Here is a 13,071-nt window from a genome sequence, read left to right on the forward strand (position 1 = left end):
AAGCCCACGTTCAGGATCTTGTTCAAAGACTTAATACTGCCATTTTCACTATTCGAACGGTATCGAAAGTGAGGGATACTTCGACACGTAAATTAGTCTACTTTGCTTATTTTCATTCACTTATGTCGTATGGTATTATATTTTGGGGTAACTCTTCCCATTCTAGAAGGATATTTTTGGCTCAGAAACGGGCGGTTCGGGCAATAAGTGGTGTGAGTTCACGAACCTCTTGTCGACCTCTGTTCACGAGTCTGGGTATTTTGACATTGGCCTCTCAATATGTATATTTCTTATTGTCGTTTCTTGTTACCAATATTAGTTTATTTCCAACAATAAGCAGCTTTCACTCGGTTAATACTCGACAGAAATCAAACCTCCATTTGGATCGGACTTCCTTAACTCTTGTGCAAAAAGGTGTGCAGTATACTGCTGCATCCATTTTCAATAAGCTGCCACTCGAATTCAAAAATCTTAGCAGTAACCCAAGCGCTTTCAAATCGAAACTGAAGAGTTTCCTCATGGGTCACTCCTTCTATTCTGTCGAGGAGTTCCTTGAAAAATTAAGCTGATTCTCATTGTATTGCTGGTAGCGTTTGCTTAAACTTATGGACTGATTTTCTTTTAGGTTCATGAACATTTATTTTTATCTGTTATTACTTTTATGTTGTAAGTTCATGTACTGACACGTTCCATGACCTTGGAGATTTGCTCCTCAATTTGGTCCTACGGAACTTGACATGTAAATAAATAAATAAATAAGAGCTAATCAAAAATCTGCTTACAAAGTTACTGGCTTAAAGTTAAATACAAAAACGTGTTGCACTGCACTTAACTTACTTAGTGAAATTAAGATATTTTTGGTACTGCTTTGCACTTATGTAGATGGCATGGTTCTAATTATTTTCGCTGAATGCAATGTGATTTTGAGCCTACGAGTACAGTATGATTATGCTGACACGAATATAGTAGTGATTATGTTTCTGTTCTTTACTCTTACTGCCCCATTCCTTCTATTTTGATATTGCTGTGTTATGAGTAAATCGGCTCTGCGGACCAGCGTTGGAAACATTTGTGCTCACTTAAATTACATTCTTGTGCAAAGCTTTTACAAGATTTGTTTGCTTTATTGTTACATGTCTTTGTGTGCAATATTTTAGAGGGGGATAATATCATATGATTTTCAGGTTTTGTTGTGTGATTACGTATTAATGAAAGTCAGGCCCAGAACAAGTCCAAATAATATCCTGATTGCATTCAATAATTTGTTTGATGGGTGAGAAATACAGGGTGTCCTAAAAGAATGTCAGAGTTTCAATGGTAAACTATGACATTCGACTTTAGACTGTTTACAACAAATCTTATGTCTTACTGAAGGTAACTAACCTAGTTGTTCTAACGAATATTCAATGTGTGCATATTTAGTTATACGGCGTACATATAGTCTAAAATCCCATTCTTCCCACTCTATAACAGAACTGGAGTAATGGAAGCAATAGCCCATTCAATTCTGTGTCTCAACCGTGGGAAATCATTAGGTGGCGGAACGTATACAAGTTCTTTTATGAAGCCCCATGGCATGGCATGGCATGGCATGAGGTCAGGTGAACGAGGAGGCCAGTGGAAAAGAGCTCCATCGTATTGACCGTTACAACCAATCCAGCGGTCAGGGACTTCGACATTCAACCACTCTCGTACAAAGAGATGTCAGTGGTGAGAGAATCCATCTTGTTGCCCAAGAAAGTCTTTAGGTTCACCTTCTGACAGGGGATAGAACCATTCTTTCAACACATCAGGATAAGCCATACCTGTTATTGCAACTTGAGCGGAAAAGAATGGTCCGTACACTAGTCGTCGGGTCACAGCGCATAAAACGTTTAGTTTGGGAAAATTGTTCCTATATTGTGCACGTTCATAAGGATTTATGACTTCCAAATACGAAAATTATAGGTAATTTACCTTCCCATTTAGATGAAAAGTTGTCTCATCACTGAACGCCACACGAGCAAGAATCTCATCTTCCCAATGCAATCCTTCAGTTACAAAGTTATGCCTACACCAGTCATCTGGCTTTAAAGCGCGTGTCAACTGTTCCCAGCATGGACGCACGTGTAAACGTTTTCTTAAGATCTCCCACTGTCTTCTTTGACAGCTAAGGTTCGAGATTTGCTTTTCGAACAGATTTCTTAGGACCACGAAGGCACGATACCCAGACAGTCAAAATCCCATTCAGACACTTTTGGTGATCTCGTGCTTTTCCCTTACACACACATCCAGTCGTTTGGCATTTACTGTACCATCAAGTGGATATTCCTGCCACATAGGGGATCACAAATTCTAACGTCGAACGATAATTACGCTTTGCGATCGGGAGTCGCCATTTTGCGTATGTGGCGCTGCAAGCAGGAAAACAAAAAAAGCAGTACTCGTGCATGTACTTACTTAAAACTGTAAGTTTCTTTTTCATTAGGGCATTGAATTAACATTACAACGATTACAGTCGATGCTATTAAAATTTGTAACTGGGATATTCTTTTATGGACAACTCGTAGAATCAAATGCGTGTCGCTACACTGTAATAACTGGAATTTTCCACACACACAAGAAATGGCAACAACTCACGATATTTACATTGTGGGGCAGTTTAGAGTTGATTTAACACGTTCTTCCATTTGTTACCCTAATTGTAAGTTTTCACCTATAAATTCTGCCAGCACGGGTCCCCAGCACACTCTATGTGTAAGCATGGGATAAAGAAGCAGCCTGAATTCTGTATTGACTGGTGTACTTCCAAAAAGACAGGCCCAATAAAGTCGTTTCCTTTCGGGTAAAATCTCTAGCTGCTTTTCACATAAATTAATTGTGGCAAAACGCGAACTCACTTGGTCAAGAACAGGGAAGTAATCATGGAGAGCACTCGAAAAAAAATAAAAATAAAAAAAAATAAAAAAAAATATTATTCGTCATTTGCGTTGAAGTGAAAATGAGGAACCACTGAAAAAGAATGGCCGAAAGGGTGTTCCGCCGACACTCCTCTCAAATCAGTCACGAACGAGTGCGCCACTAGACCTGTTTTACTGGTGACACTGCAGAACTGAAAAATTATTTTAATGAATTTGTGTTTTCATCTCACTGAACACTTTCTCACTTTACCTTCCGCATAGAAGTATGTTTATTTATGTCACACGAGACACTTTGCTTCTGTTTCCATTTTCTCTGTGTAGGAACTTGGTTGTCTGTACGAGCCGTTCCACACACAGCCGACTGCGTGGTGGTAGTGGTCTTCTGTATTTATGTTTGCGTTTGGCTTGACGTCATTTAGAAGGTATCATATTATTCCTCCGGTCCTCTTTCCAGTCAACATCCTTTTTAATGCATTTTTTTATTATACGGTCTCTTGTCATCCAACATCCGAGCCAATTCCTTTTCTTCCTCTTAACTGTTTATAGTTTTCGTGTGTTCTCATTCATCGTGTGTAACGAACACTTGATCTGTCGATTTCACTCCTCCCTTTCTTCTCCATATCCTCTTTTAAAAAGCATCTAAGCATTTCGCCTCTCTCCACTACGTAGTCGCATGTTTTGGCACCACGCAAGGGAACACACCGTTGTTAGGACAAGCGCTACAAGCGATTTGTTTTAGGTGGCAAGAGCGCGCACGGTGCATTCTTTCAAATGCATTAAACATGTTTTTTAACGATTCTCTCTCTAGCGTACTTTCGGACTCGTTTTACTCATCTTCCGTTTCAGCAAATAGTCTGTTGTTTTGCTGATACTGCACTTACATTTCTCTAACTTATGTGGTATTTGTGGAAGCAGACAGCTCGGAGTTGTATTCGTACATTTGCCAAACCAAGGTACTGCGTGGAGTACAGTATGTATCAGAACGGTTATCCCTGCCAGTTCTAAGTCTTCTTTTGAATGCAAGACAGCACATTACTGCTGCGGGCAGTGGCACCGGAAAAGGGCTGGAATGAGAGCTGACGTGTGCAGCTGTAATTGTAACAAATTATTAGTGAGTCAGGAAGTCTATTACCAGTGGATTCTGTATAAATCGTGCTGTTGATGGTTATCAGTTTAACAGGCGGTACTTCTTATCACGTTAAAAAATATACCGTTAGTGCCCCTTATCTACGAAGAATAAATTTGCGTAACGAATTCTGCCGCAGCTATGTCAGCATTATGAAACTCCGATTGATACTGCCATTACGTCACAAAAATTGGGGATTGAACAATGGAATTCAGTTAACAATTCACGCATTTGGCGGGAACTAGATGCAGAATAATGTAATAACAAGTGGGTTCACTCTGATTTAACTACTTACACGGATTACCTTCTTAGTAGTCAGAAGTTTGGGAGATTTGTTTTGCGGCCATTTACGATAAACCACAGTGTATCACTATGTGACTGATGACATATTCTTACTCGCTTTTTGTCGACAAGGCGCTTACCGAAAATCAGTAACAAAATCAGTGGAACCCCAGCTGTCGCCTGTTACATCTCTCCAGAGCAGTATGTTTCTTAAATTTCATGCGTTTTTTTCTATATAAGAGGATTAATCTCGTGTTTTTTTTTTAACTCGAAGTGTACATTCAGGAAGTTTGTAGCGCAGTTTCACTTCTACTGAACAGTCAGCTACACAGCTCATTGACGTATCGTCCGTTAGTAAGACGCCAGGAGGGTACCGAGTTACATGGCTAAGTTTCTGTGTGCTTTTATAGTTGACTTCTTCAGTCTTGCAAGGATGGGTAGGATGTGTACATGCTGTGTCCGGATGCAGGAGGAGCTGGCCACAGTTCGCGAACAGCTGAATGCGATTCTGGCTACGGTCATCCGCCTTCAGGCAGCTGCCTCGGGGTGTAGGAGGGGGGAGTGTTCATTGCAGTTGACACAAAAAGAACTGTCCCTATTGACGTCGAATTTGAGTGTGACAATTAAGTTACCAGTTACCTGGTCACGTATAACAACCGAGTTAATTGTCGGATTTTTTACCAGCCACCCAATTCCGCTGCGCGATTCTAGAGTCATTCAAAGCAAGTCTGTGGTCAGTAGCGTGTAAATCCTCAGATCATTCAACACTACTTGGAGGCAACTTTAACCTACGGAGTGCAGACCTGGGCATATAGGGATTCATTGCAGGGGATACAATCAGTCTCACGAAGTTGCATTGAAAACGTTTTTCGAAAACTATCTTGAGCAGCTAGCTCGACATCCCATACACAATGGAAATATTTTAGAACTTGTAGCTACAAACAAGCCTGACGTAGTCGATGGCGTCAGAGTAGAGACAGGAATTAGCCACCATGATGCCTCCATTGCAATTTTTGTTATTAACGTTAATAAATGAACAAAGAAGGCTAGCAGAGTATTTCTGCTAGAAAGAGCAGATAAGCAGTTGTTAGCATCCCACTTAGACAATGAATTGCCATCACCATGTTCCAGTATGATGGACGTAGAGAAGTTATGGGCGAAGTTTAAGCGGATTTTAAATCATGGTCTGGAGAATTATGTGCCTCGTAAGTTGATTAAGAGTGGAAAAGATCCAAAGACTGTTGCACTTCCGGGCCAAAAGAGAATGCGGAAATGACGACAGGTAAAAACTGTAGAGATCCGTGTGTGTCTTAAATGATATATGCGTTGTATTGTACCTCTCTCGTCCGGGGAACAAATATTAAATATCATCAATTATTTTATATCAGATTGTGACGCGTGTTTAAAAATCTGTGTGGTCTTCCTGGTTTCAATAGTGGACCACAAGTTCAAATGGTTCAAATGGCTCTGAGCACTATGGGACTTAACATCTGTGGTCATCAGTCCCCTATAACTTAGAACTACTTAAACCTAACTAACCTAAGGACATCACACACATCCATGCCCGAGGCAGGATTCGAACCTGCGACCGTAGCAGTCGCGCGGTTCCGGACTGAGCGCCGAGAACCGCTAGAACACCGCGCCCGGCTAGGACCACAAGTCCCCGTCGGTCTCTTCACTCTATTAAAAGATCATAAGAGACTTAAATATTTGACAAGAGAAGGTAATTTCAGAGTACGAACTCGAAATAATTTAATTACCTTACCTTGAATACTCGTTGTTGCTTGCTCGTTGTCTAGGAGTAACTTCTGCATTTGCTGTAATTGTTACTACAATGGGTCCTTGTGTTTGTAATATGCTACGTAAGAACTGAAACTGTTTAAAGCTTTCCATATTATATATTTTCGTAATATCATCTTCATAACAAATGGTTCAAATGGCTCTGAGCACTATGGGACTCAACTGCTGTGGTCATAAGTCCCCTATAACTTAGAACTACTTAAACCTAACTAACCTGAGCACATCACACACATCCATGCCCGAGGCAGGATTCGAACCTGCGACCGTAGCGCCTTTAACCGCTCGGCTACTCCGGCCGGCCCATCTTCATAACAATCAGTAGTTCCCCCAATATAAGCTTTTCCAACATAAGTCTGTCTCAAAATGTTCAACAACACGACCTTTCTCAAAATCGTCCGTTTCTCACGACTTCTCAAGACTCACTGTCCCTTAGCCTCACCCGGCGAACTGTTTACCAACATGAATGGAGCATAGATATTTTATACATCACACGTATACACTTTTGACAATGTTGACTGGAATACTCTCTTTCAAATTCTGAAGGTGGCAGGAGTAAAATACAGGGAGTGAAAGGCTATTTACAATTTGTACAGAAACCAGATGGCAGTTATAAGAGTCGAAGGACATGAAAGGGAAGCAGTGGTTGGGAAGGGAGTGAGACAGGGTTGTAGCCTCTCCCCGATGCTATTCAATCTGTATATTGAGCAAGCAGTAAAGGAAACAAAAGAAAAATTCGGAGTAGGAATTAAAATCCATGGAGAAGAAATAAAAACTTTGAGGTTCGCCGATGACATTTTAATTCTGTCAGAGACAGCAAAGGACTTGGAAGAGCAGTTGAACGGAATGGACAGTGTCTTGAAAGGAGTGTATAAGGTGAACATCAACAAAAGCAAAACGAGGATAATGGAATGTAGTCGAGTTATCTCGGGTGATGCTGAGGGAATTAGATCAGGATATGAGACACTTAAAGTAGTAAAGGAGCTTTGCTATTTGGGGAGCAAAATAACTGATAATGGTCGAAGTAGAGAGGATAAAAAATGTAGACTGGCAATGGCAAGGAAAGCTTTTCTGAAGAAGAAAAATTTGTTTGTTAACATCGAGTATAGCGTTAATTGTCAGGGAGTCGTTGCTGAAAGTATTTGTATGGAGTGCAGCCATGTATGGAAGTGAAACATGGACGATAAATAGTTTGGATTTCGAAATGTGGTGCTACAGAAGAATGCTGAAGATTAGATGGGTAGATCACATAACTAATGAGGTGTTGAATAGGATTGCTCGTGCGGAGCATTCCCAGATATGTGGGTGGCTCGAAGACTTCTTAAGTAACAGAACCCGCAATGTTGTCCTCGACGGTGAGTGTTCGTCATAAACAAGGGTATCGTCAGGAGTGCTCCACGCAAGTGTGATAGGGCCGCTGTTGCTCTCTGTATACATAAATGATTTGTCTTACAGGGTGGACAGCAACCTGCGTTATTTGCTGATGATTCTGTAGTGTGCGGTAAGGTATCGAAGTTGAGTGACTGTAAGAAGATACAGGTCGACTTACACAAAACTTCCAGTTAAAAGATGTCAAATTAAATACCTTTTAGCCGTCTAGTTGCCCAGATTATTTTATTTGGCTGCCAGTTTCAGCGTTTTACTACGCCATCTTCAGGATCCTGACCGACAAAGCTTGGAAACAAGACGGCTGAAAGGTATTTAATATGACATCCCGTATCGAACAGCCGAGTCCCGTAACCATCTCACGGACATACAGAGGAATTTCTAGTTGGTAAGATGAATGGCAGCTAGCTCTAAATGTTGAAAAATGTAAGTTAATATGGAGGACTAGGAAAGAAAAACACAACTTTCGGCTGTAGTATTAGTAGCGTCCTGCTGGATACAGTGAAGTCGTTTAAATGTCTGGGCGTAACGTTGCAAAGCGAGCATGTGGCAACTGTGGTAGGGAGGGCGAACGACCGACCTCGGTTTATTGGGAGAATTTGAGGAAACAGGGATTCACCTGTAAAGGACACAGCATATAGGACGTTGGTGCAACTTATTCTTGAATATTGCTTGTGTGTTTGCTATATGTAACGTGTCAGATTAAAGGAAGACATCGAAGCAATTCAGAGGCGGGCTGCCAGATTTGTGATCGGTAGGGTGGAGCAACACGCAAAGGTTACGGAGCTGCATCGGGAACCCAAATGCGAATCCCTGGAAGGTAAGCAACGTTTTCTTCGATGGACACTATTGAGGAAATTTAGAGAACCGGCGTTTGAAGCCGAGTGCAGAACGATTCTACTGCACCTAACATTCATTTCGTGTAAGGACTACGAAGAGAAGCTACGAGGAATTACGTCTCATACGGAGGCATATAGACTGTCGTTTTACCCTCGCTCTATCTGCAGGTTGAACGGGAAAGGAAATGACTAGTATTGGTACAGGTTGCCCTCCGCCATACACCGTACGGTGGCTTGCGGAGTATGTATTTAGTGGTAGATGCAAAAATAATTTATGCAGTGACAAACTGTTAGTGACTACACGGAAAAAGGTTTTCTGTGCAGGACGACCTACACAGGCGCACACTCTGGAGCGATGTAATAAATACCGTAGCAGCTATCTGCCAGTTTAATAGAATAGCTAATGACGGATCGCAACGGAGGCCACGAGCAGAGGCGTCTTGTGGCACGGCCGCAGCCATTGATTTCCTAGTAGCGTTTACGTTCAAAGTCTGAAGCAGCTACTACACAATGTAGTAAGTGCCAATCCTTAGGACAGTTTCGTTACTGCAGCTGTGATTTCCTTCCTGTATCGTTTAAGACAACGTCATCTGACCATGGTTAATGGATAGAGATACCATCAAACTACAGACCGAATTCGCTTTTGGCAGCATTCTCAAAAATTTTAGAAAAAGTAATGTACAGGCAGCTTCTCAACCATTTGACCACAAATAACATATTATCAAGAACACAGTTTGGATTTCTGAAGGGTTCTGATATCGAGAAGGCTATTTACACCACACAGTGGAGATGTATTTCATTCCTTACATAACAAATTACAAGCAGCAGGTATTTTCTGTGATTTGTCAAATGCATTTGATTGTGTGAACCACAACATCCTTTTAAAGAAATTAGAATTCTATGGTGTCACAGGCAGTGCGTCAAAATGGTTCAAGTCATACCTCGCCAACAGGAAACAAATAGTGTCAGTGCAAGGGACTAGTGAATTAAGTCACCGCTCATCATCAGAATGGGAAGAAATTACATGTGGTGTCCCACAAGGATCCATCTTAGGGCCATTGCTTTTTCTTGTGTACATTAATGATCTCTCATCAGTTACACTGCCAGAAGCAGAGTTCGTTTTGTTTGCAGATGGCACAAGTATTGCAATAAATATTATGTCGAGAGTAGTTCTAGAAAGATGTGCTAATGATATTTTCATGGATATTAATAAATGGTTTAAAGCCAACTCACTGACATTAAACTTCGAAAAGATGAACATCAAAAAAAGCAAAACAAGGATAATGGAATGTAGTCGAGTTATCTCGGGTGATGTTGAGGGAATTAGATTAGGAAATGAGACACTTAAAGTAGTAAAGGAGCTTTGCTGTTTGGGGAGCAAAATAACTGATGATGGTCGAAGTAGAGAGGATAAAAAATGTAGACTGGCAATGGCAAGGAAAGCGTTTCTGAAGAAGAAAAATTTGTTTGTTAACATCGGGTATAGCGTTAAATGTCAGGAAGTCGTTCCTGAAAGTGTTTGTATGGAGTGCAGCCATGTATGGAAGTGAAACATGGACGATAAATAGTTTGGATAAGAAGAGAATAGCTTTCGAAATGTGGTGCTACAGAAGAATGCTGAAGATTAGATGGGTAGATCACATAACTAATGAGGAAGTATTGAATAGGATTGGGGAGAAGAGAAGTTAGTGGCACAACTTGACCAGAAGAAGGGACCGGTTGGTAGGACATGTTCTGAGGCATCAAGGGATCACCAATGTAGTATTGGAGGGCAGCGTGGAGGGTAAAAATCGTAGAGGGAGACCAAGAGATGAATACACTAAGCAGATTCAGAAGGATGTAGGCTGCAGTAGGTACTAGGAGATGAAGAACCTTGCACAGGATAGAGTAGCATGGAGAGCTGCATCAAACCATTCTCAGGAGTGAAGACCACAACAACAACACCATGTCTGAACACCAATGTTACTCTCGATCGAAGAGGAAACACTCCCTTGTGAACCTAAGGGAGGTCATATAACCTAGGGGTAACAGTACAGTAAGAATTGAGACTCTTGGTGGTCACCTGTGAGGAGAAACATATCTTCAGGAGGCTGAATTAACGAACCTATTTAAACATACGTTGACTTTCTATTACTTTTTTTTTTCAAGACCAGAACTGCAAACAGAAGGACGGAGTTGCCATTGGAAGCCCGTTGTCACCTGTTATTGCCGATTTGTTTATGGAAGGTTCGAGGAACGTGCCTTGGAGTGTGCGGCTTTGAAACCCTTCGTGTTTTTTTAGCTATGTAGACGACGGATTTGTTGTTCGACCTCATGGCGTTGAGAATCCCAACAACGTGTTAGAAAACCTGAATTCAATCCACCGGAATATTCGTTTCTCGATGAAGGAGGAAAAGAGTGGCTGTCTTCCCTTCGACAAACTGCCTATTGGCTTCTGTCTCGGGTTCTTCGGCCGAAGAACCCGAGACAGAAGCCAATAGGCAGTTTGTCAACAAGTGGCCACGAAAGCCTCAACAATTTTGTCTTCCCTTCCTTGATGTGTTGGCCAGGAGTAAAGTGGATGATACGTTCAGACACGCTGTTTGTATGATGCCTACTGACTCTGATTTGTATCTTCAGGCTGACAGTTGTCACCATCCGGCTCAGAGTGAAGAGGTGTCTCGTACGTTGGTTCACGGGGCCCATATCATCTCGGACCCTGAGCGTTTGTCAGCTGAATTAGCCCATCTCCAAGTCACTTTCGTTGCGCTAGCGGTCAACTGTATACCGAGTGAGTGATGATAATATCGAGTCTTCGATCACATCTAAGGTCTGGGTCCTTCTAGGTTCCGTAAAGGATAATCTTGATTTGCGTAAGGCGGGTGCATACCGTAATCCCTACAGTTGACGCATGTCATCCATTGGTTAGACTATCAGGACTGTGGAGGACAGGTGTTCTGAGCATAAACGTCACACACTCTTACAACAGCCGAGCAAACCCACCATTGCAGAATATTGTCTCGACACCGGTCATCGTATGGAATGTAAGAGCGCAGAGATTCTAGCATGCACTTCCAGCTACTGTGATCGTGTTATTAAGGTAGTTGTTGAAATTTAATTAGCAGGTAACCGTATGAGAGGAGGAAGTACAAACTGGATCAGACTAGGGAAAGGAGTAAGACAAGGATGCTGTTTATCACCTACTCTTTTCAACCTGTACTTGGAAAATATGATTGACCAATGCTCATTAGATGACAAAGGAGTAGAAATTGGAGGAAGAAGAGTAGGATGCTTGAGATTTGCTGATGACATGGTCCTTCTAGCCACAGGGGAAAAAGAATTACAGGATTTGGTGGACACCATTGCAACTAACGGAAAAAAATATGAAATGAAAATTAACACAAATAAAACAAAAGTATTGGCAATAGGAGGAAATAAGGAAATAAAAATTGTGCTGAATGGAGAAACACTAGAACAGGTGCAAAATTTTAAGTATCTTGGAAGCAGGATAGACACCGACTGGAAGTGCACCACAGAAATTAAAACAAGGATAGCAATGGCAAAAGAGGCGTTTTATAAGAAAAGGAGAATCTTCTGCAGCGGTATGGACAGAGAACTCAGAAAGAGGCTCATAAAATGTCTTGTATGGAGTGTTCTGCTACACTCCTGGAAATTGAAATAAGAACACCGTGAATTCATCGTCCCAGGAAGGGGAAACTTTATTGGCACATTCCTGGTGTCAGATACATCACATGATCACATTGACAGAACCACAGGCACATAGACACAGGCAACAGAGCATGCACAATGTCGGCACTAGTACAGTGTATATCCACCTTTCGCAGCAATGCAGGCTGCTATTCTCCCATGGAGACGATCGTAGAGATGCTGGATGTAGTCCTGTGGAACGGCTTGCCATGCCATTTCCACCTGGCGCCTCAGTTTGACCAGCGTTCGTGCTGGACGTGCAGACCGCGTGAGACGGCGCTTCATCCAGTCCCAAACATGCTCAATGGGGGACAGATCCGGAGATCTTGCTGGCCAGGGTAGTTGACTTACACCTTCTAGAGCACGATGGGTGGCACGGGGTACATGCGGACGTGCATTGTCCTGTTGGAACAGCAAGTTCCCTTCCCGGTCTAGGAGTGGTAGAACGATGGGTTCGATGACGGTTTGGATGTACCGTGCACTACTCAGTGTCCCCTCGACGATCACCAGTGGTGTACGGCCAGTGTAGGAGATCGCTCCCCACATCATGATGTCGGGTGTTGGCCCTGTGTGCCTCGGTCGTATGCAGTCCTGATTGTGGCGCTCACCTGCACGGCGCCAAACACGCATACGACCATCATTGGCACCAAGGCAGAAGCGACTCTCATCGCTGAAGACGACACGTCTTCATTCGTCCCTCCATTCACGCCTGTCGCGACACCACTGGAGGCGGGCTGCACGATGTTGGGGCGTGAGCGGAAGACGGCCTAACGGTGTGCGGGACCGTAGCCCAGCTTCATGGAGACGGTTGCGAATGGTCCTCGCCGATACCCCAGGAGCAACAGTGTCCCTAATTTGCTGGGAAGTGGCGGTGCAGTCCCCTACGGCACTGCGTAGGATCCTACGGTCTTGGCGTGCATCCGTGCGTCGCTGCGGTCCGGTCCCAGGTCGACGGGCACGTGCACCTTCCGCCGACCACTGGCGACAACATCGATGTACTGTGGAGACCTCACGCCCCACGTGTTGAGCAATTCGGCGGCACGTCCACCCGGCC

The sequence above is a fragment of the Schistocerca piceifrons genome, chromosome 5 (genome assembly GCF_021461385.2).
Source record: "Schistocerca piceifrons isolate TAMUIC-IGC-003096 chromosome 5, iqSchPice1.1, whole genome shotgun sequence".
In the NCBI taxonomy this organism is placed as follows: domain Eukaryota; kingdom Metazoa; phylum Arthropoda; class Insecta; order Orthoptera; family Acrididae; genus Schistocerca; species Schistocerca piceifrons.